Below are 26,656 nucleotides of genomic sequence, written 5' to 3'. Positions count from 1 at the left end.
GTCAAACCTCTGACTCCGGTACCCCCTCAGAAGACAAAAGTGATGTTGTAATATGTCACAAGTGCAACAAAGAGAATCATTTTGCAAAGGATTGCAAAGCTAACGTGGTGAAAGATAGAGCATTCTACCTTAGAATGGCTCAAGAATTGGAGAAAGGAAAAGGCTAGGGCATATGTGGCCCATGTCAAAAGAGACCACCAAGTTTGGTCTTCCGAAGATGAAGAAGAAACCATCAGCAATATCAAAGGAAAAGACAAGATCTGCATGCTAGCAACTGCTGATGTTGATGGGTCTACAAAGCTGGATAGGAACTACTGCTACATGGCAAATGATGGAACTCTAAGCATCATCGAACAGGTAAAACTAATGATCCAAACTCTAAACTCTAACATGCATGACTGTCTACCTTTCATAGACAATCTTAATGACACATGTGTTGCCGTCCTTACAGACTACAAAAAAGCCTTAGATGAGAAGAATATAGCGTCCCAAGAGATGTTTCATGTGAGAGGACGACTGGACAACAAAAGACTCAAAATGGCCATGTTAGAAAGAGATTTAGAGTTAGAAAAAGATGCAAGAATGTTGAGTGAAACACGACTAGAGATAGCTTTGAACCAAAGAGATTTAGCTCAGAGTGAGATTGTACGCTTAAATCTATTAATAGAAAAATTGTTCAATGAAAGTGAAGCTATTGAAAATTTGGTTAATAATGGAACTGTGGACAATACATACAATTGGGGTTGGTTCAATGGATATCCTATCGCAAAGGATTCCTCACCCCGGTTTAACAAAGATCGACTATATGTCCCTCCGGACCGAGAATTTCATATCCCAGTCAATGACAAAACTTTTCCCGAAGATATCAGAACTCACTTCGGTAGACTTCATAACCTAAGTAATAATTGTGTCATTGAGGAAATCATGCCTAAGTTTTCAAATCACACAAGTGATCAAATTCCTATCTGTGGTACAATCAACTCAAATTCTTAAACCTCATCTGTTGTTGATGAAGAAATTGTCATAGAAAGTCCCGAAGTCTCATAGGACTTTCCACCTTTGTCCTCAGACCGCAATGCCTCTCACTGCTGTCACGATCCTCAGAAAAGTACCACTGAAGTCATGACTTAGACTTACGCTATGGTAGTTATGTCTTCCTTACCATAGTATACAATAAAAAGCTCTACGAGTCTTCAACCAATTCACCATGAACTACCCATAGAAAACTTTGAAGTAGGTTAATGCTCTCAAAATCCTGAATCTTCAAGTTCTGATGAGTCAAACCCTCGTTGTCAAAACTTTTCAAAGGTTTCCAGGAAACCGCAGTTGAACACTAATGACTGTGGTTCTATAAAAACTTTAGCAAAAAGGCTTTCAAAGAGGATATTAGATCCTGAGGCACAAATCGACAAACATTTTCTAAAAACAAAAGACATATCAGATTTCCAAAATCTAAGAGTCCAGAAAAGTTTGTTTTTGCTCACTACTTTTCAAAAAACTCTTCCATCAAGAAAACATGCAAAAAGGAATGTGCAGTTTCAGCATCCATTCCTAACTCATCTGACAAAACCCAAAAGAAAGAAAGGTCTTTTCAAAGCAATGGTTTTCAAATCTATTCCTCATATGATCCAAAATGGAAGGGTATCTTACCCACTCCAACATTTTTAAAATCACATCAAAATTTCAACAAGTTGAAAGGCATTTTACCAAATCCTAGAAAAAAGTCCAAGGTATCTACATGTGCTAAATCTTCTTCGAAACAAACTTTTTCAATTTTCCAACAGCACACATGTCAGATCTTACCAACCTCGGACCAGTCACAAATCTACCACATCCTTCCAACCGCTGACCAAACAAAGTGCCAAAACACAAGACAAAATTTCATCTTGTTAGAAAAGGTTATCTCATGTCAAAACTGATCCTTTTCAGAAACCTCGTAACTTTTCAAAAAGGCACAACACTCCAAAAACTGACAAACACCCAGGACTAGGATTAAAAGTTGACACAAAACCAGTCCCTGCAACCTCGTTTCATGCATCAATCAGAAACTCATCTTTTGTCCCAGGATCCAACTCTAGTTTGTATGCCTAGACTAACCGTGTAATTTTCAGGCCTTGTGCAAGGAGGAACAAGAAGAAGAATGGTTAATCGACAGTGCCTGCTCCTTGCACATGGGAAGGTTAGAATACCTTCGAGATTTCAGGCCAATTTGCAACGGTGGAAATGTCACATTCGGGAACAATGCGAATGGGATAATTCGAGGTTATGGTGTTCTTACTACGGGAAACTTCTCTATTTAAAAGGTTACTTATATAGAGGGCATTAAACACAATCTCATCGGTGTCGTCAACTATGTAAAGCAGGCCATCATGTTGAATTTGATGAACAATTTTGCTATGTAATGTCAAGCGATAGGAGCACTTGTCCGATCAAGTCCAGATCCGAAGGTACTATGTACCCTATGGATGTATCTCTGATCATAAACAAACCGTAATTATGATTCCTATCTAAAGCAGTATCTAAAGTCAGTTGGCTATGGCACCGCAAACTCGCTCATCTCAACTTCAGATACATCAACAATTCGGTCACCGGAGAACTAGTCAAGGGTCTTCCAATCCTCAAGTTCAGCAATGATACTCTCTGTCCTGCATGTGAGTGTGGAAAACAATTGAAGGCAAGTCACCCCACGGTGATTGACTCCTTAATTTCTAAACCATTCGAACTCTTACACATTGATCTCTGCGATCCATCTACTGTAGCCAGTCTTCATCACAAAAAATACATACTGGTCATAGTGGATGACTTCACATGTTTCACATGGGTCTTCTTTCTTCAACTCAAGTCAGAAACACTGAAGGTGTTGATCAAATTCATCAAGGAAATCGAACTTCAGATCATGCTACTAGTTAGACGTATCCTCGGCGATAATGGAACCGAGTTTACTAACCATCTCCTAAATGGATTCTTGGTTTCCAAAGGCGTTACTCACAACTTCTCTGCTCCCTACACACACCAACAAAATGGGGTAATAGAACGAAGGAACCGCACTCTAGTCGAAGCTGCCAGATCTATGCTCAAGTTTGCACACCTTCCTCTCTAATTTTGGGCCGAAGCAGTGGCCACAACCTGTTTTGTACAAAATCGAAGCATTGTGTGCAAATGTCTCAACAAAACACAATATGAGGGCCTTAATAACCGCAAGCTAAATATCTGATTTTTTCATATATTTGGGTGTAGATGTTTCGTAATCAACAACAGATACCATCTCACCAAATTTGCACCAAATTCTGATGAATGCATCTTCCTTGGCTACTCCACTAACAAGGTTGCTTATCGAGTTCTCATTAGATGCACAAGGTTGCTAATTGAAAGCTTCGATGTGAAATTTGATGACTATCACATCCGAAACACTGCTCCATCAACCGAAACCACAACAATTCTAGGAAGTGATATTCCTGCCTCTTCGGGTCCATTAAATCTAGTTGAAGTAAACTATGACGATCTCTTCGATCCGGTAGATACAACCAAGTTATCCGAAGTTCTTGTGTCCCTAGAAGCTCAACAACAACATGCTGATGTATCTGGTCCAACATTGTCTGAAGAAGTATCACTAAATACTTCCACCTTGCCGGTTGAGGGGGAAAACTCAACTCCGGACCATACAACAACCATCGAGGTTCTAGTACTAGAAGATGCAGCTCCAATCCGCAGAGAGTTTCAACCATCAAACGTTTCTTTAGATTCGGATGATGAAAACTTAGAAAACATTAACACAAGAACATATTCAAGGATTATCACACTCCTATCCGTAATCCAGGGGGAACCTTCACAAGTTCAAGAGGAACTCCCATCAGTAATCCAGGGGGAACCTTCACCATCTGCCTAAGAAAACCCTGAACCCTCTTTCCCAGTTCAAGACAATTCAACAGGATGTTTTCAAGTCCAGGGGGAACTGCCATCTCCAACCGCAGAGTCTTCTGATATTGAAGATGTTCCCTCTACCGCAAGTGTTGATCATCTGCAACCCCGTCTACATGTCTGGACGAAAGACCATCCACCAGGTCAAATCATCGGCAACCCATCTACAGGAATCTAGACTCGATCGTCCAAGGACTTATGCGATCACTATCACTATGCAACATTTCTATCCTTGGTCGGGCCCCGAAAGATCAAAGAAGCATTATTAGAACCAGACTGGATATCAGCAATGCAAGAAGAGCTAGAAGAATTCAAAAGAAACAAAGTATGGAGGCTCGTTCCAAAACTGCAAGGCCACACCATTGTTGGCACTAGATCGGTGTACAAGAATAAGTTGGATGAATTTGGTGCGGTCATCAGGAACAAAGCAAGACTAGTTGCCAAGGGATATAGTCAACTTGAATGCATTGACTAGGATGAAACGTATGCTCCGGTAGCAAGAATGGAAGCCATCCGGATCTTCTTAGCATACGCAGCGTACAAGAACATCAAGGTCCATCAAATGGATGTGAAAAGTGCTTTCCTCAATGGTGAATTAAAAGAGGAAGTTTATCTCCAGCAACCTCCGGGCTTCGAAAGTCTTGAATTTCCAGACCACTGCTACAAGCTTGAAAAAGCAGTCTACGGTCTAAAACAAGCCCCAAGAGCATGGTACAAGACTCTCTCTGAATTTCTTGTCTCGTCCGGACACAAACGAGGAGTGATTGATCCCACTTTATTTAGAAAAGCAAATGGTGATCGCCTAATGCTTGTACAAATATATGTGGATGATATCATTTTCGGCTCAACTGATCAGAAGATGGTGAACGAATTCGCTAAGCTCATGACCAACAAGTTCCAAATGAGCATGAATAGAGAGATTAACTTCTTTCTAGACATCGAGTGAAACAAGTCCCTCAAGGGATATTCATTCATCAAGAAAAATACACCTCTGAACTGTTAAAGGAATATTCAATGGAAAACTGGTCTTCGGCTAAGGTCCCCATGGCCTTCGGATTTAAGATATCTGCTGATCCTTCAGGCGAATCAGTTGATCACAAGACTTATAGAGGTATTATTACCTCATTGATGTACCTCACCGCAAGCCAACCAGATATAGTCTTTGCAACGGGTGTATACGCAAGGTACTAGGCTGACCCAAAAATTTCACTCGTGACCACAGCCAAGCAAATTCTACGGTACTTAAAGGGTAGCAAAAATCTTGGATTATTGTGACATCCCCATTTTCACGTCCAGAAAAGAACGATTTTGTTTATGCTTTATAAAAATCAAAGTACCTCTTTTAATAAAAATGTTGCGGAATTTGTTCTAAGTAAAACATGATAAATACGTTATCAAAGCACTTCCGAAGAATAGTATTTTTATTCATTTTAAAACATTTGGGATGTCATCGTTAATACAGAAGCATAAGCTTAAACAAAACTTACATTCATTATCACTAGTGATTTATATCTCCTTAATCTCTCAGTGTAATGTGACTTCATATCAACACCTGTGATATAAATAAACTGAGTGGGTCAGGTTGGGAAACCTGGTCAGTACATAGGGATTTCAATCCCACAATGTTATATCATATATATAATTTAGAACTCACAAAATATACAATTTCACCATATATGTATAAGCAACTCTTATCCCACCCCGTCGATCATCACAACGAGACTATCCATACTCTCAAACCCAAGATTAACCGTTTTACCTAATCCATACTCCTGGATCATAAATGAACGGCTTTACCTAATCCATACTCTTAGATTAATGACGAATGGTTATGCCCAATACGTACTCTCGGACTAGGGACGAATGACTAATCCATACTCTCGGATTAATGACGAATGATTATGCCTAATCCATACTCTCGGACTAGGGATGAATGACTATGGCTTAATCCATACTCGCAGACTAAGGACAACTGGCTATGTCTTAATCCATACCCCCAGATTAATGACAATTGACTATGTCCAATCCATACTCTCGGACTCGGGACAATGATTGTGTCTAATCCAATATTCCACATAATTAATTTAGGTCTACTCTTTATCCTAAATCATCATATATAATCAGGTATGTTCTTTAACATGTATTTCAGGAAACATCAATTAACTCGCACATAAACATATAATTAATACTTCAATCAATACTTGTATTAAAATCATGTTCATGAAAGGGACTATGCACTCACTTGAAAAGGAGGTGATTCCGAACTCAGACAGCGCTTCGCCTCTTAAAAATAAATTCCTTCGACGAAACCTAGTATTATTACCACTAGAGTTTAGTCTATTATTTGTCGAGACTAATTAATAGTCTAGCTATTATTACTATTATATAAGCATTAAACAATACTTATATAACCCATAATAATAGCCCAAGTACTTATTATAAGTTCCTAATAACGTTACTATAATTAAATAAAAACTATATTTAAAATAGCGTCGGCGTAGCTCACTTACAACGGGTTTTATAGAAAACCGGGCTTTGCTTGGAGCAGCGTTCCCAAGCCGAAAAGCTCTTCTTCTCGGAGCCGTCGAGCACTCCGGGGCTTCCGCCTCGTGCTAGGGAGGTTCCCTAGCCTTTTCGGGGGGTTTCGGGGCTAGAGAGAGGTTCGAGAGAGAGGGAGAGTAAAGAGAAGAAAGAATGAGAAAGGTGTGAAGAAAATGAGGGTGGGAGAGGTTCAATTTATTGGGTGAAAATGGCTGAACTTGGTGCCACATGTCACCATCTAGTGGAAAGACTTGGGGAGAAAGCAATGGCCAAGATTGTGCCACATCACCCATTTTCGCACAACACACTTCCGACTTCTAAAATCCGTAACATTCACATACGACCTCTGTTTTGGATTTTCTTTATATCCACGCATAGGTAAAAATAAGATATACAACTTTCATTTTGACTCCGTTGGCTAGTTCTCGACCGATCCTAAATTTAACAGTACGAGGAGATTATACTGTTAAATGTCCGCGTAAAATTCATAACTTCTACATACGCACTCTGTTTTCGTCTGTCTATTTACCGTTGAGTTCCTATTAATGAGATCTTCAATTCTCATTTAGGTCACGTTGGCCAAAAACCGCTCGAACTAAAATTTGAGTTTCGGGTCGTGCACTGCTATGCCAAATCTTAGAAAATTCATAACTTCCTCATACGAAGTCAGATTTGGGTGTTCTTTTTTTTTTTGTATGTTCTCGGTTTATCATATACTATAACTTTTATTTGGATCGATAAGGCTAAAAATTCATTTATAAAAAATTCACTATTTATGTCTCCCGGTGTCGTGCCGGTTTTGCCGTAAAACTTCGATGGGCCATAACTTCTTCGTTATAACTCGGATTCCGGCGCTCTTTATATGTACGGAACCCTTGAGAAATATTATAAAACTTGGTTAAGATTATTTATTCTAAATAATATTTTGTTGAAAAGTCGTTTTCGACCCCTATTATCTCTAAATTGACTAGCTCAGATCTACGGGCGTTACAATTATGGTACCCCGCAGGAAACGATTTCAGCCTTCAAGCATTCACAAATGCGGATCATGCCGGATGTAAACTTGATCACAAAAGCACCTTAGGTGGATGTCAATTTCTGGGTGGAAGACTCGTCGGCTGGTCATCAAGGAAACAATATTGTGTATCATTGTCTACCGCCAAAGCTGAATATGTGGCCGCAGCCAGCTGTTGTTCACAAGTCTTATGGAAGAAAACAAAACTATTGGACTACGGATACAGAATGCTGTGGATACCAATCTATTGTGACTCTGAATTGCTATAGCGATTTCTCACAATCCTATTCAACACTCCAAGACAAAGCATATTGAACTACGGTATCACTTCATCAAAGACCACATCCTGAAAGGTAACATTGAACTAATTTTTGTTCATACTCATGAAGAGATTGCTAATGTATTCACAAAGACACTTGACTCTACAAAACTCAACAGTTTCTTACAATTGTTAGGAATGATGAATCCGAACCCACAATTCTTTTTGAATTGATAGGTACCGCAGACCATCCTTGGTCTCTGTTGCGGTCCTAGTTGAAGTTATCTATGATAGATGGTTTTGATATATCCTATGTACCGCAACCATATATCACACTTATACTTCAATGGTCCTTACTGTTTGTTATTACTAATCTTTGTTGAAGTGCTCTCCTCAGTTCTTCTACTGCAGTTATCCATCCGTTGGCAAATGATCCATCCGCAATGATGTTTCAAACTGCAGTCACTTTGATTTATTTTCAAACTGTTTCATTTTAAAAAAAAATCATGGTGTGCTATTTAATGATCCTTCATTAAATAGAGAAAAACATTAAAAGCAAAAAAACATTCTTTGTGTAACTGTCCTATTCTTTTTGAATAAACATCATGTCAGACCTATTTTAGGTATGATGACAAAAAGAACGATCTCCCAAAATCAAATCCTTTTAAACTGTCTCTTCCTATTACCCCAAAACGTCTAATCCGTTGCAACTTCCCCTTTACAAAACGGATTACTCCCTCCCTCACCACACGTTCTCCAGACGTGGTTTTTGAAGCCTGAAATTTCATTAAATGCAAAACCCTTTTGGTAAATCTCAAAAATATAGATTAAACCTTTTTCTTAATCTGTGGCTGAGATTATCTCTCTTAATCCAAGAAAAACACCCAAATGTTTTACCTAAATTCACTTAGGGTAAAATCGTTTCCCGCTCCAAATTAGTCACTATAAAATGCCCTTCTTCTTCCCCAAGAAAAGTTTACGCTTTCAAAACCTCGAACCTTTCTCTTGCACTCTGTTTTCTCTTGCAAAGCTTCTTCAACCTCCTATAATGGTGAAATCAGGCATCTCCAAGAAACACTCCAAGGCATCTAGATCAGTAAAACCTACTGGTTTAGACACTGCTTCAAGACACCCAACGCCTACGATTGCCTCAAGCAATTTCAGGGCTGTGTTTGAAGAGTATTCCTTCTACAATGCTCCAAACAAAGTTGATGATTAAGTTTTTGTCCAATCACCCACTGTTTGGAACCTTCGATTCGTTTACAGATGTGGTTCCTCTTTCAACCCTATTCAAATGTGCTTTCTCAGCGTATCGACCCCTCAAGAATCCTCAAGAAGTGCATCTGAACTTGGTGAACGATTCTTTGGTCATTCTGACTAAAGAAAAGTTTCTCACAGCCATCAACCTCCTTGTGCATCCTTCAATCAAGGTTTTCACTCCAATCATGGTAGACATTCTTTCTGCACTTTACCAGATGGGTTATAAAAAGAAGATCAAAGGCATTGGAGAATTCAAGAAAAATCAATTACCTGCGGTTTGGCAATTTGTTTGCTACTTTGTGATCCGCAGTCTGTCCGGCAGAACCGGAGGCACGGAGAATATGGGACTCAAGCTCCTAGAGTTAGTGTGGAGTAATTTCACTGGCCATGACGTCAACTATGGTCAGATTCTATGGGACGACTTCTTACAATATATTCCAAAGAAAAGCCCAAGAGAGAATCCTACTTAACTCACGTTTGCAAGGTTCTGGTCTCTATGCCTCTCAGATATCCATGCAGATGCAGGACTTAGCATGGGCAACGACATCAATCTCTTTGTCACCAAAGATCTCAAAAGGTATAATTCCTCTTCTGATCAATCTGTTATTGGACCTATCAGACGACTACAAGTCCACATTCTCTCTACTCTTGGTCTTGAAACTGCTAATGTCTCAGACCATATTGAGGCTATGGAAGGTATTGCCCCATATCTTCCTACCCCGCCTGTACAAACCCTATTCGCAATCAGTGCCCCTGGTAGTACCGCAGTCCCATCTTCCACCACTCTTTCCAACTTGTCTTTATCACAAAGACGCAAACAGTTAGCCTCTGCTTATCAAGGCCCCCGCCACACCAAGAAACAAGGCACTCCTAAGAAAAAGGATGCTCCTAAACAAGCTAATCCTTCAAAGAAAAGGAAAATCAACCCAACTGTGCTAACACGTGTCGAACCAAGCAAACATCAACCCCCCTCTCCCTCTAGTAGTGATTCTGATGAGGAAGATCAACCCATCTCAATCCTTAAGAAAAGAAAAACCATTCCCACAGCCCAAATGCGTGACCGGACTGATACCGCAGCCTCTCAAACGGCTCCGGTAGTCCTTGGCGTGGCCGCACACCCATTCGAATCAACCATCCAATACCACTCAGACGCAGATGGTGCGTCTGTTTCACCGCAACGTGGAGATTCACCCCAGGTCAATCCCAAGAGGATGGAACTGGCTCCTGCCCTAAGATCTCCAGGACTTCCCGTCTACACTTCTTTTCCCTAGAGGATTTGAAATCCATACTTTTGTCTATTACCCAAACACTTCAAACACCTTCCCAACCGCAAGGCGACTCTTCAGCCTTTGCCAGAACTGAGCCGAGGCCAAACTTGACCCTAGGTCAAGGAGACCGAGGAAGCTCAGGAAATCCTACTCTACTTACATCTGTTACATGTGGTTTAGGCACGGTGAGAACCAATGTGCAAGGATCCGTGAACCCAAGGGATACCTCGGTGCGATACCAAGGAATTGACGAAATTGACCTCAATGATTCATAGAGAAAGTATCAACCAACAAATGAAACCGAAGCCAAGAAATATGCCACTTTCCGTAGGGCATTCCAAGCAAGAAAGGCACGTCAAACAAAGCAGCTTCAACAGAAACAACAATAAATTCAGTCCGTGGCGAAGTATTGGGCAGAGGCAATCAATAATGCAAATACCGTATATACAATCTGCAAAGTTCAAGCTTTGATGGACAACATGGCTGATACAATCTGCAAAGCTCAAGATGCAACTACTGATAAAACTCCTTCAAAGCCCCCTCCAACTCTAACTGCTAAAGACTTCCAAAATGAAGGCACCGCAATAGAACTCAACTCCGCTCCTACCTTCGGTTTTGATGATGTTGATCTAAATGAAGTTAATCAGCCTAGCCCTTCAGATGATGACCTAATGATATTTGATGAAGAAGAGGAATCGAGTGGTTCTCAACACTCTACCTCTAAGCCGGAGGAGAAAAAGAAAAAGAAGAAGATGACCGTTTCAAGAAAAGAGTTCTTAAGTCTACAATCCAAAGTAGATCAAATTCTTTCCGTAGTCAAGTCATCTCAACCATAGTCAGAAGATCATCCGGTAATGTAGTCCTTGATCGAAAGGATTGAAAGATTAGAGACTAGGGAACGTCTAGTTGCTGAGAGAATTTGTCTCAAAGAAGAAATGGGGATTCGTTCCCCCGACAACACTCGCCAAGTAGATCATAAGGAATTCATGGTTGCTGTGTAGCGCCTCATCAATGAGGTATCCGTAATCAAAGACAATCTGCAAACTGCCATTGTGGACCAATCCTCTCTTTCACAGAAACTGATAGCTGAGACTCACACTGCTTATGAGTCCACTATCTCAGTCCTTCATGCAACCATCAACAAACTTCAATAATCCTTATCTTCAAATTTCCATGGTCTTGAAATTCTCCAACTAACAAAGGAGATTCATTGCCTACTTTTCAACACCACCATCCCAGACAATCAACAACTGGCTGATGTTCTCAAAGCTCACTTTTAGGAGGTGTGTGCCAAGGTCGATGGTCTCAAACAATGGCTTGAGGAGGCTCCGGGTCTGAACTCCTCAAGAGGGGGAAGTGAAGAAGACCATCGTGAAGAAGAACTTCATGAAGAAGAACTTCAGGAAGAAGAACATCAATCCAACAGTGCTTCTCAGAAAATTCCTTCACCGCAACCGTCACCGCAACCATCTCCTCACAAGAGTCCAAACAATCAGTCACCTCCGCCGCAACAAAAAATCATTCCCTCTCCTGAATGACCTGAGAATCCCTCTCACTTCAAGAATCTAGCTTCAGACATGTCATCTCCAAGCTCAAATGACTCTCCCATCACCAAACAGAAGAAAGCTGACTGGAAGGTAGCTAAACTTGCTGAGCTCATATGGAGAGAATGCGGTTTCGACAGTGTCATGGATGAATCCTTGATAAACGCTTGGATAAATCCCCACCGCAGACTGCTGGACGATGACTACAAACCGTACCTTACCTATGTTGAATCCCCCTATGATGGCTACTTGGAGGTTCCAATCTCCCCAAATGCTAAATACTTCACAGTATTTGAGCAGTTTGACCGTAGCCTACCGGATCACAAAAGACTGCCCATGGATTTCGAGAGACTCAATAGATTCTATGCCAAACATGCCTCTCCCATTGAGAAAATCTGGTCTAACGATAGACCATCCGCAGTCAAGAACTTCAAGCCCCGGAAAGTCATGAAGCCTGACTTCGTTCAATATACACTTAAAGAAGGAATCAGGACTATGTTCGCACCCAAGCTGACTTCCCCTGTATGAACCCAGAAGAAGTCTTTCTTATAGCAAAAGTGTTCCAAAACAAGTGTGAAAAGTACCCAAAAATGAAGATAACACTTGAAAGGGAAATCATTTTTCTGAAGGAAACATCTACGACTTCGCAAAGATTGATGCAGACATCCACCCAACCATTGCCAAGAAGTTCGATCTACCACCACTAGATCCTGCACTGATGCCTACCAAAGGTTATCAAGAAATATCCCTAGGTGCAACAAACTTCCCTGAACTTGGAGTAATCTTCAAAAGGAAGATTGATCAGGTCAAATACTTCATTCCCATGACCTCCATGAATCGTCTTTCAAAGAAGCAACTTGAAATCTGTTGAACTGCAGTAGAAAAATCAAAACACACGACTGCCGAAGTCAAGTTCGAGATTTTAAGAAGGATCACCTGGTTGGAAAATATCAGGAAGTTTTGGTGGATTTTGATCAAGTTCCTTAAACTTGATAGGTGAAGAAAAAGTTAAAGAGGTCACTTATGGGAAATTGTTGAAACATGAAGTGACCCTCTTAACTTAGTCTACCACAGTCAAGCTCTCATCAGCAGCCTCATCCGAAGTCATCTTTCCAACCGTAGTCTTACTTAGTTTAATCTTATCTATCTTTTCTGTAATACTCTCTATTTTCCAGTATGCCTTGCATGACTACACTTGGAGAATTGTTCAAATGTAATTCTTGAGTCTCTATATATAGAGCTCATTCTTTCACTGTTTATATTGATCTTTCATATCTATCAATCTAAGCTACCTTCATATACATGAATTACATTTCTCTTACGCATCTCATATCTTTCTTACTCTCTAAATCCTCTCAAACATAACTGCTAATTACTTCTCTTCTGAGCAAGTCATTCGTGACTTTATCACTAAGCTTGATCTCACTCACTAACTTGGTTTGAATGCATTCCACGTTATGAATCAACTTATGTGCTTACTTGATATATCATCTGCTGTCATTCATGTTTCCTTACATTTCTGCAACTAACTATCTAACTATCTAACTCGTTAACTTATTATTGTTGAGCTTTTAGATCCCTTGAGATTAACTAATTCCACAACTCTACTTGTTCTAACGTTTGTTCAAGTGTGTCTCAAGTTTTTCTATCAACAAGTGTACATAGTCAAATTTATAAAATAGTTTAGGTAAGTTGGGTGTCGAACACATGGAACAAATTTAGCTAATAAAATAATTACTAAAAATTATTCTAAAAAACAAATAATTATTACAAAGGGTTTTTATCTGATTTTGCAAGTTCAGATTAACTTATATCTAGGCACTCAACTAAAAACGATTATAAACAAGATTAAGACGTCAATACTGTTTAGCTTCGAATCCCCTCTTTTCCTATGTGTAGTTTCTAAGTATGAATTTACGCAGTTGGTTACCAATATAAATATAATTAGCAGTCTTATTCCAATGTTCTAATATTTTCACCAATTCATGAACTAGTATGTAATGATCATACAAAAGGAAACACATAATTGATTATTAATGATAATTAGGCTATGCAAGATATATCTAAGATAATTATCTATGATCAAGACAATTAGTTAAACCCAATTATGATCAAATTATGTTCTCCAACACAGCTAAAGGTGTCACCTTTATCACTTAATCTAAGATGTGATTAATCCCACCTCTAGGAATTTAATGATCACAAAGTACTACGTAGCAAGTTCATGTAATTCAAATGGTCAATAAACTACACTTAACATGAATCAAAGCAACACAAATGCAAACTTTAACATGCTAGGTAATGATAATCAAACACATGCATCAACCAAATTCATAAAACCCAAGTATAAGAAACTATCACATAGTATTAGGGCTCATCTACACTAAACGAAAGCCTAATATTTAGCTACTCATGGTAGAAAATAAGAACACACAATCACAAGATTTCGACATGATTGAATCAGTGCAAACTGAATATTATGTGTGATCTTCTAATATTCAATCTTCAAACATTATCTCTTCCAAAGGGTTGTTTTTTTCGCTCCTCTCTGACTTCTGATTTTGAATATAACTCCAAAAAATCAAATCCAACCTCCTCAAGTCGAATGTGCCAATGAGTATTTATATTTTCCTTTAATCGCCCCTCTCGTTGTGAGAATTAGGGTCTCACGTTGTGAGTTTAGTAGTAAATCGTATCTAACAAGGAAACTTGGCTTCCGCGTAATGATCTTCAAGAACCCTCGCTTCTCAGGTCGTGAGGCTATAAGGCTCACGTCGTGAGCTACCTGCTTTCGTAATTCATCAGGAATTTCCTTATATCTACGTCGTGGTGCTATGTTTCCATGTCATGGGGAGTGTTTTTGTGACATCCCCAAAATCTCGGCCAGAAAAGACCGATTTCATTTATGCTTTTTAAACATTTTCAGAGTAAATCCTTTTAGTTTTAAAAGAGATGCGGAATTCGTTCCCAAAAACAAAACATGATAAAATAGATATTTATCAAAACATTTCGTAAAGAAATATGATTTCATTTCATAATCAAAAGTCGGGATGTCATGTTTCGATACAGATCATAAAGCATAAACGATAGCATTACAAGTCATTCAACAAATATATACATATACAGACTTGTAAACAAAAACAACTTGATGATTCGCCCATCTTAAGCTCTTGCGCCACTTCCTGTAATACAAATAAACTGAGTGGGTCAGGCTTGGGAGCCTGGTTAGCATATAGGGTTTTCAAACCCACAATAATTATATTTAATTGCAACAATCAACAATAAACCCGATTACCCATTCCCGTTATCCTCACCTTACGTTCCTAAAAATAACGTCTATTATAAGGAACTTATTTCAGGATTTTCATCGGGACGGACATTACTGCAGAGGGGCTTCCTCAATAATAAGTGTCCTAAAGGCAACCATGTGGGGGATAGAGTACATCGGTGAACACGTCGTTCACAACACCTACAGGTAATGAGCCTACTAGTGTTCCACAGGACAGTCTAGAATAGTCCGTGGTCGTCATCCATACTCTGCTGAATGACTAGAATAACACCAATAACACCGAGGCCTCTCATCTGTTTATTTCACACCAATTATCTACCCATGTTCTACCCAACATATTAGTAGATAAAAATATACATTTTTATACATTGTTTAAAAACCTGTATAGCATGCTTTAATCAATACATATTCCACATAACAGATGAGGCATACACACATAACACGTATTTCATAGAGAATATATCAGATCTATGAGATAGAAGAGAGTGAATATACATTCACACATATAACCACAAAAAATATACACGTAGCACGTATTTTATATTAAATACTTCATAATATTGCATTGGAAAGAAAATAACTACACACTCACTTGATCAGAAGATGATCCGACAGCACTACGGCTTATAGAAGTAGTATACTTCGATAGATCTGGAAGATCTCCACCAAAATCGAACTCCTCGCGGGCAGAGCTTCGGCTCGGGAATAACGCTCTTTGGGATCCTCGGGGCTTTGGATCTTGCTTCGGGGCTCGGAAATATTACCGGGGCTTCGGGGTACAAACGACACGCAAAACGAGGCAAAACTTAGAGAGAAGGAAGAGTTTGAACAAGAGAAAATGGCTGATTTCGAGTTCTATTTATAGGCTGAGGGTCGGGGATTACGCAGGGCGTACTTTGACGTCACTATATGCGTCGATCTGTGGCACTCGAGTATTGGTCAGACAAGTTGCATCCGACTGAGTACGCGGGGCGTACTCAAATTACGCGGGGCGTAATTGACTCGTCGAACTTCTAAATTGCGTAACTTTCGCATACGAGCTCCGTTTTCGCCGTTCTTTATATCCACGTGAAGGTCAGACCATACTCTATAACTTTCATTTAGACTCCGTCGGTTAATTTTGACTTTTATTTTTATTATTTATTTTTAGAAGGCCGGGACAGAAAAACTTCGTTATAAATTCATAACTTCTTCGTCTGACGTCCGTTCTCGCCTAACTTTTCATCGTTTCGCTACTAACAACGAGATCTTCGATTCTCATTTAGATTGTTTCGGCTAAAAACCGCTCGATCTCAAATCGAATATTCAGGCTGCATACTGCTAAGTCGAAACTTAGAAAAATCATAACTTCCTCATACGATGTCAGATTTGGGCGTTCCTTTTATGCACGTTCTCGGTTTAACGAAATCTACGACTTTCGTATAGATCGCTAAGGCTAAATATCGCTTTATCTTAAATTCATATTTTACATCACTCGGCGTCGTGCCGGTTCTGTCGCGAAACTTCGACAGGTCATAACTTCTTCGTTATAACTCGAATTTTGGCATTCCTTATATCTCCGGAATCCTTGTTTCAACCACTACAACTTTATGCAAAGATATCGGGCTTATCTCACACTTTAATTTTGATGCTTATTTTATTCTTAGTTTAATTATATCACATAATTCAGCAAATAAACACATAACTCACATAATTCACAAATTCACAAATAATACATTTTTATTATTTCAAATTGGGGTTACAAAGGTTAACCTAGACTATTACATTGCTAAAAATGGCAAGCCCAGAAACACGGGCGTTACAGTTTTCGCTTGATTTTTCTTCCTTTTAAGCTCCATTCAGCTCCCAGTTCAGCTCCAGTCCTTCTAGGTTCTAATATTTGTCACTTTTGGTCCCTTTTCCTAAAGAATGTCCTATTTGGCTGCAAAATGTAATTTTAAATCAATAAGTATCAAATCTCTTTGCAATTTAACCAAAATATAACATAAAATGTATTAAAATAATGCCTAAATATATCTATCAATATGGCAATATTATTAGTGTATTTGAAAAGTACACAACAAAGTGAACCTAAGGATATAAGCATTGCAAAAATCTGACTCCGATTGGAGGAATTGTGATTTTATAATAGATAAGACCAACTGCGTTAATATCGTTATTAACATGAAAATGGCATATAGAAATTACTTGAGTTTTGGTTAATGTCACAAAAAGGAAAATTGTAGTAACCCGAGAGAGAAGGACCTTGAATGGAAAAAGGTCAAAAAACGCAGTTCGTATGAAGGAGATACGGTTTGTAGAAAAGTATAAAATACGGGTTAAAAATAAAAGTAAAATTTGGCAACGCAACCTTAAGGAAAGTTGTAGTACTAGTAGAGAGCAACACACACACACACACACACACACACACACACACACATATATATATATATATATATATATATATATATATATATATATATATATATATATATATATAAAGAGGATAAGAAACAAGATCATAAAATGAAGATATGAATTTTTATAAAAGATTAAGAGGTGCACGCCAAGTGTGTGCTATGCTCGTCGCGCACACCTAACACCAAGATTCGTCGAGATTAGGGAGGCGTGGACTATTAGAAGTGTAACACGTGGTAAGATCTGGATGGAGACGCGAAGAAAGTGCACGTTGCGCATGAAGTGTGCCGTGCGCACAAGCACTCTTAATAGAGGTGCTCACTTTCTGATTTTCTCACACCAAACTCTCTCTCAATACCTATTAAGCTGTTTCAAAAGTCCTCTCAATGGCGCGAAGCTTTATATGCAATAGCTTGAATGCTTCAGAATACACTACTAGAGTGAGTTTATGGCTCCTATTTTCACTATTTTAAATGTTTTACGGGGGGAGGGGGCAGGGGGAATACGTGCTTATCAAAATGCTTGATCAATTTATATTTATATTCGTAAATATCAATCATTTTATAAAGCTTAAAACCTTAGGATAATGTAGCAATGATATTATGTCTAAGAGTTACAGTGCCTCATTGTCTAGGTAGAGATAATACCTAGATATTATAATGGCCAAATCCCTAAGATAACATAGTACCTAGAAGTTATGTTGGTCAAATATAGGGATATGCACTTTGCATAATCGTTACTCTAACCAAATATCCTGTTTTCGAAATAACCATAATTAGGGTATATAGATATGTATCACAAAATTATATATATATATATATATATATATATATATATATATATATAAATTATGAGATCTAAAAGATATAATTATCAAATACAAAATTAAAGGGGTTTATATTATGATAATTATTGGAAATCACTAAGATAAGAGATAAAAAATAAAATACCTAACGTTAATGCGATAATGAGTTGTTAATATTCAACCTTGCCTGATTAAATTCGGCTACCCTAAACCTATAATATTTAATCTTGCAAGAGCTAGGAAGATATGTATAGATCTATAAAAGGATTGAAACCCCCACCTACGATTGCTAGCTACAATCTTGGTACGATAATTTTCTTATTAATCACTATTTGATGTCCGACGAAGCAGTGAGGTGGGGTAATCATTAGTCACACAACGTCAGTTATGAGGGCTCATGGTAATACATTACAACCACTTTAGAGATCCGACTACCATTAGGGACGCCTTACAATTGAAGAGAAAATACGTTATGATTAACTAAATATCCTACAAAGATAGTAAATTAGGATTATTAGAATATCCTATAAGATAATAAGATAGGATTGTTAGATATTTTGCAAAGATAGTAAACTAGGATTAATAGAGCGTCTTATAGAGTTAATAAGATAGGATTACCAAAATGTCCTAAAAAATAATAATCTACGAGGTGATATAATAAAACATAGGAAACAAGGAATTTAGAAATCATAAAATTTATAGAAAGTTTTCAAAAAGAGTTTATTATACATATACCTCAAAACCTATGAACTCACCAACATCAAGTTGACATTTTCAAAATCGCATGTGTCCCTAGGATGAAGTGAATATCGAGTAAAGAAAGGATTATCAACTTGAAGACATATAAGTTTTTGTTTAATAAGGTAGTTATGGTTGGCTCTCTGTGATTTAGGAAATCTATGTATCGTCACTACCAAACATTTCTGCCAGCGGTCAGGTAAGGTGTGACAAAATGGTATCAGAGCAAGTAGCTATAGCAAATTAGTAATTATGACTATAGCTTAGGACATATACTCCGATTAGGTTTTCCCTCAAACCTATATATAAACTATTACTATTAATTACCCTACTAATAGAATACGTACGGGAAAGGTTCCTAGGCTGGAACTATCGTCTTGGGTTGCTGGATTTCAGAACAACTATACACCAAAATGGTCATGCCTTCCGACTTTTCCTACATGGCCAATCGTTACTTGATATTCTAGAAGTACAAAAAAATAATAACCTCCAATCTTGAATAAATGTATACAAATATAAAAACCAATATATATAAGTCAATTAACTAAGTGAGTTCAGTATGTAACGGTTGGGTAAGGATCTACATACCTAGGCCTCTGACGCCTCACGAAGGCATGCTTAGGGATGTCCTCTGGCTCCACCTGTCGAAGCAGCTCCACGATATCGTCATCCAGAATCCTCCACTGTTGCCCATCCCGAGTCAACACCCGCATCTTCCCAAGAGCGGTAGTACCAATCTCTTGGATAGGAATAAGAACCATGCTACTAGTGTTAGACTCATACGATAGGGCCAACTGAGTAACCCAGTGACCCCCGTAGATTCTGCTTGAAGGCATGAAACCTAAATCCATACCAGACAAATAGAGAGGTTAAGGTAAAAGGAAGATGAAGACAAACCACCGTCTGAGTCAGGAACCACATATAGAAGAGGTTGCTAGAAGGAACCTTGTCACACTCCTTGTAGTGAAAAATAGTAGAAGCAGCCAATCGGTGGATCGGATGATAGATAGGAGATCAGAAGGCGCTCTTATTGGTCGTGCTGGAAACATAGGTCCCCCTAGCATGACCTCAGACCTGCATGTCGTTGTACTCCTGTCATGAATCAGTAATACAAATGTCAAGATAAGCATAAAAATGAGGACTCATAGTCTCCTCAACTGTATAAATCCCTAGACCCCTCCCCAGCTCGATCAGGCTGCAGGAGCGGGATAAGCCTTCCATGTGAAAAGTAAATACTTGTCAATCAGCTCATCTCGTCGACGCCTTGTCGAAGCAGACTGTCGAAAAGAACTCCCAATAGAGCTCTTTAGAGATCACCCCTAAACCTCAACAATCTGCTGGCATCGATGCTAGACAAAAAGCTCAAGATCGCTATCATCTCGCAATACAGGGGTAAGGAATGGCCCCAGTCGATCCTCAACCCAGACTCGTCCGCCACTCTACAGGAAAGATCCTAGGGAATACTGATATTCTTGGACAAAAGGGCAGTCAGGAGAGAAACAAAAGAACTCTGATCAGGAAGATCATCAGGGAACTAAAGGAAAGAATGTGAAGGCCAATTAGGAGGTAGCTGACCCGCAGCTTGTTGACCTCGTCTCACCATATCTGTAGAAAGTTAGACAAAAGACAGTTAGGAATAAGTTAGATAAGATAAATGTTGCATAAAGTGTCAAAATGGACCAGGCGTGCTAGGTGCGCGGTGCGTGCATGTGCGCACGATGCACTTGCATCTGCACGGTGTGCTCCAAGAACACGAAGAACAACATGCATGGTAACCTACTGTTTTGTCCAATTTTCAACTAAAAAATCATATGGGGATGTTCAGCTAGGCTTTTAGAACACAAATAAGTAACCCATTTAGTCTAAAACATCACCAATTTACGAATTTAACAAAAAAAACCGAATTTCAAAAATTCAAAATAAGGATCAATAGATGAATTAAACCCAAAATTGAGTATACAGAAAGTAAAATCGATAGTATAAGAAGCTTAATTGCTCGTCTATTTCACAAAAACTAACCAAAAATTCATCAAACAAAAAAAACTCACAAACCCTAAAAACTCGAAATTTAGCCCAAATTAGGATATATGATTAAGCATAAAAGTTACTTGGAAGTAAGAGAGTCGAATGAGATGAATAAATTGAAGATTGGAGGCAGGTGTACGAAGTGCGCGTCGTGCGCATAGGACCCAATCGAGGCAAATCAGAGGGGCAGAAGGAATGTTGGAAATTGTCGAATGAGGCCAAATTTTAACTTTAATGTTGATCTGGTGCAGGTGCGCACGACGGACATCGAGTGCCGCTCGTGCAAATCCAAAATTTTCAAGATTGACACTTTTCATCCCCAAAAACTTTTGATCCTTTAGATATTAAAATCCTTTAGGAGTTTAAGTTTAATCTAGTTAAAGGATTAAGAGCAAGGAAGAAGGATTTCCTTGATATAATAAGAGATTTCCGTAATAAAGGTTTCTAGAAAAGAAAAAGTAATATGGGAACCTCCATTAATAAAAAGAGTTGGTAGGAAAGCAACAATAGCATGTCGTGATAAGAAGAAAAACGACAATAAAAGAAAAAATACAAGTAAAGTCTCTATTTAAACATGCTATAAGGAGACAAGTTGCTAGGGAAGCAACTATGATACCCTACGAACGAAAAAAGTGGTGTTAACTCTATTAGGAATAACAAGTAACCTTCTTGCTGTCATTTCTTTGGAAAAGTTGTCGGTGAATAGTGTTAAGTAATAAAATGTCGTCGGTGAACAATGTTTCGCCAGAGGTTCATCGGAGGTTGGTCGGTAGTCGGGATTAGCGACAGCTAACTTCGGAGATGACATTTGGTGGTCAAGTGGTTGACGGTGGCAGTCGGCGGTTTTGTCGTTAAAAAAGTCGAGAGAAAGAGAGAGAAGGAAGGAAGGAATGAGAGAAAGAGAAAGAGAGTAAATTGGTGGGATTATAGAGAGGAGGGCTCCCCTATTTATACTAGTAGAACTAATACAATAGATCACATCAAATCCAATCCAACGGTCCATATTTGTTGATGTGACATTGATCCTACACTACATAGGTGTCAGGTATTTCTTGAAATTCAAGTGTTGGCGATTCCTTCAAATATTTCAAATAATAGACTATTTCTTGCTTCATAAAATATGAAAACTAGTTTGTGACAGATGATGTTGTTCCATCAAATATTTCAAATAATAGACTGCCTAATGATTCATTTGATGTTTCATTTTTGGTAGAAATTTGCTTGTAGTTTCGTATTTCGTTTCGGGAAAGTGTTGGTTTTTCATGTAACAAAAAAGTTAGCAATTGATTCAAATAGTATACCATTTCATGGTCTGTAAGATATAAATAACCTTTTGTGAAGGATCTCGTAAGTAACCTAATGAATCAACTGAAGATCCATTAACGGAAAAGCTGGTATTGTACTACTTGATCTTATCAACAACATCGTTGAGATTTTTCAGGAAAAAAAAGTTAGGAACGTGATAATTATCTAAATCAAGTTAGTTTTTAGGGAAAATTGTTTAGGAGTTCAAAATTCATCTTCTAAGATGTAGTAAAACTCGTTTGAAGTTATGTTAGTACGACATAGGCCGCGTGGTTTTGTTCAACTGTCCGTTTTCAACGGATTGACATAACTTTTGCGTTTGAACTCAATTTTCAATGTTCTTTATATGGAAAATGTCATATTAGTCCAACGATCTTCTCACAATTTTTTTTAAAAGGTCATCCACTTTATTTATTTTGTGTACATAAAGGGAATGAAGTGAGTTATCAACGGTTTAAAATGTCATTATTGAAGAAGTGATCGGGTAACCCTCTAAAAATGTAGGCCAAATCATTTTCCACATTTAATAAAATTAAATTCCAACTGTATATTCGCCATTTTTTCAATAGCAATATCCTTCCCTTCAACAATCTTGTTGGCGGTGTAATCCTTTGCAGACACTATCACCGTCCTTCAACCTCCTAAGCTCTCTTCTCCATTGTTTCTTGCATACGATATTCAGAGAAAATAAAATGCAACCTCCCTCCACAACCACCATCGAGAGATGGGAAAAAATATTGAATTTGAACTTACAATGAGGTTATCTAACTGGGTTGATATTTTTGCGGTGGTCGGAAGAGATGGGAAGAAGGACGAGAGGAGCTCTCATGACTCCGAACAAGAGTTGACTAAGCATCGGTGACATTGCAGGAACCAAAATTTGAAATGTCTCCATCAAGGTCAAAAGAAAAGGATAAGAGGAGTTCTGGAAAAGAGCCACATAAACCTTCTACAAAACCCACCACGACTGCAAAACCAACATTGTTAGAGCTAGAAGCTACAATCCACTTCTTGTGACCTTCCATACACTTGAAATCACCCCAGTTTCTACCATGTCGCCTGTTAATGGCCGTTTCTGGGATATCGATGAAATCCATGACCTTAAAGGCAACACGATGGGCATAGGTCTGATGATTTAGAAGATCCAAAAGATAAATCTTCTCAAAGCACCTCTTCTCGCCAGGAGGCGGCGCTTTCCGGTGTTGATAGTGAGAAACGGGAAAAAATACGGCAAAAAATGAGAAAAAACATGACCAAATGAAAACCCTAAATCTCTAAATCACCCCTTCAACGGAATCCAATTTCGGTAAATCCCCACCAGACGAATATAATTTCCCCTCTTCATGCTCATTTACTGTCTAGGCTTATGCCCTTCATGTTCATCATTTTAAAAAAAATATTGTTATAGGGAAGGAGGTCTTCCATTAATGATTGGGGTCTTAGTGGTGGGTGATTGGAATATATTACATTAGGCCTATTACATTGTTTTCATAGTAATAAAGTTTGACGAATATTAACCTAAATTTAGCAGTTGTCACAATAACAAAAGTAAACAATAAATGAGAGATTAAAACATTAAATTCACATTTTAATAGAAGTTAAAAAATATATAACAAAAACCGACATAACTGATGCAACTATGGTGTCGTTTCATAGGAAATCAGACAAAAATAGAAGATAGTGTTTCACCGTAGTTGTGAGGCACCAAAATCGGTTGACGACGGTCTACGATCTAATCCTTCAATCTTGCCAGACCTCGTAGATCTGGAGGCTAAATCATAGATCTAGAGGCGAAAATCATAGATTTGTTGCCAGAGATCATAGAACTATTGTCGGAGATGGTAGATCTATCGCCGAAGATCGTAGATCTATCATCGAAGATCATAGGTCTATAACGGGAGATTATAGATCTAGACTAGACCATTTCGGATATAAGACCTTTGTAGACGACGTTGCAGGTCTAGGATTCTGTCTAGGGATATGGAACAAGAGGAAACGGAAGAAATGTTGTTCAAGACCTTTGCTAAAGAAGAAGAAGAAGAAGGCCTCGAAGAAGGTAATAGAGGCGGCAGTAAGTTTGGCCGATGGTAGGAGGCATTGTTTTGGTGGCGACAGTAGCTGATGTTTGTAGAAAGTCCTTGGAGGTAGCTGGTGATGATAGTATTAAGTCGTAGGAGGTAGGTGGTAGTAAAAGAAGGAAAGGCTTAGAAAGTTGAAAGGATTTAAATTCTCAGGTATAATTCCATGTGCGATAGATATGATTAAGTTATGATGTTTAAGTTTGCAAAACGACCATCATGCCCATATTTCTTTTTCTCCAATTATCAACCATATAAAATATTAACTATTTAGAATTGACAAAATACCCTTAATGATAAGCTAAAAATGAGTGGTTCTTAGAATTCGTAACCGTTAGTGGTTCTAATTTGTTACTTTACCTCTCTCTCTCTCTCAATATATATATATATATATATATATATATATATATATATATATATATATATATATATATATATATCAAATAAGAAGTAAATATTTGGTAGGAATGGCAAGAAGTGCACAATTTGCATATTTTTTTGTCAACCAATGAAATGAATCATTAGATGGTACAAAAATAACATGATTCATAAAAAATTCATGGAAAATGCTTTGGTGATTCATTTTTTTTACAAAGTGAAGTTTTCATTCATTTTTCGGAGAATTTTAATAAATCATCGCAAAAAAATCACCGATGCGTTTTTTTAGAAATTTTTTGCAAATCATATTATTTTTGTACAATTTAAAGATTCATTTTGTTGATTCGCCAAAAATCATACAAATTATGTACTTCTTACCCTTCCAACCAAATAATTACTTATTACTGGATATATATATATATATATATATATATATATATATATATATATATATATATATATACATACGTACATGTGTTTTTTTTTAAAATGATTTTATTTTAAAATTATTTTTTCTTTTTTTCAACGAATTTTTACATATATATGCGATTTTTGTGTTTCAATATATATATATATATATATATATATATATATATATATATATATATATATATATATATATATAAGTTTTTTTATATTTTTATGACAATTCTCGGTTTTTTCATGAATATTTGACTTCTCAAAAGATCCTAACCCATATATATATATATATATATATATATATATATATATATATATATACACACACACAAAGAGAGAGAGAGTTGCTAAAATCTTTGTTAGATTTGTTAATTTTGAAAAAAAGTAATTATTTTTGGATAAATGATTGGAAGGATTAATCTGATTAGTTATTTTCTTTTTTTTAGTAACAAGAGGGAGACCCTTGCTTCATATGGGGTGGAGGTAACAAAGCATACATTGTTGACATTAGAGCATCATACATTCATTTCTTATGATTATGATATTGTAGTTCAAAAAATCTAACCAAATATAACAAAGTGGTATGAGTACAAAGAAATCTACGCTGTGTAGTTGAGTATATTTTTCAAACAACAATGTCCTAAGAAGAAAACAAACGAAAATACAATGATTCAGTTAGGTAGATTCTACAAAAGAGTGCAAACTTCTTACCAATTTGTTTAGTTCTGAGCAAGTACAAACAATTGTATTGACATTATGCTTTTGTTTCAAATGCATTGAAATCATCAACAAGTTGTGTAGTTTGGAAAATATTTTCTTGCAATCAAAATGATAAAGTGATAATGAATAAGTAAATTACTTATAATTGTATAACGATAACAATAATATGAAACATGAAAGTCATAAGGTTTAATTAATTTTTACACGTAACAACATTGTACTAATATCTTTTTACCTATAATAACAATATACTTAGTTTATGGAAATAGTTATAGCTAAAAGTTGTTTAGTGGGGTGTTAGTGGCAATCGACCCCATGATATTAGATATTAAATGAAAAATGTAGAAGTAAATGCTACTTGTTTCTAGAAAAAATTGATAAAAAAAATTTATGAAGAACCTCATTTACATATTCGTAGCTTTCAAAATATTATGTCTAGCTTGAAATTGTTTTCAGATGATTTCAGTAAAATTGTTATGTTCTATGTTCTTCAAATCGTGTATATTAATATTTAACATCATGAAAAGAAGAAGAATAGAAAGGTGTGGCAAAACAAGTTACTTATACATTACTTGAAGGCCAACTACAAAGATGATTCGTTATGCTGCAAAAACCTGCAAATTCATTCCAACAATATATAGAATTAATACAATTTAGTGCATTATATATTCTTATACAACTTCTACTACCAACAAC

Source organism: Lactuca sativa, chromosome 8 (genome assembly GCF_002870075.4).
Source record: "Lactuca sativa cultivar Salinas chromosome 8, Lsat_Salinas_v11, whole genome shotgun sequence".
Taxonomy (NCBI): Eukaryota; Viridiplantae; Streptophyta; class Magnoliopsida; order Asterales; family Asteraceae; genus Lactuca; species Lactuca sativa.
This window is presented reverse-complemented; position numbering follows the sequence as displayed.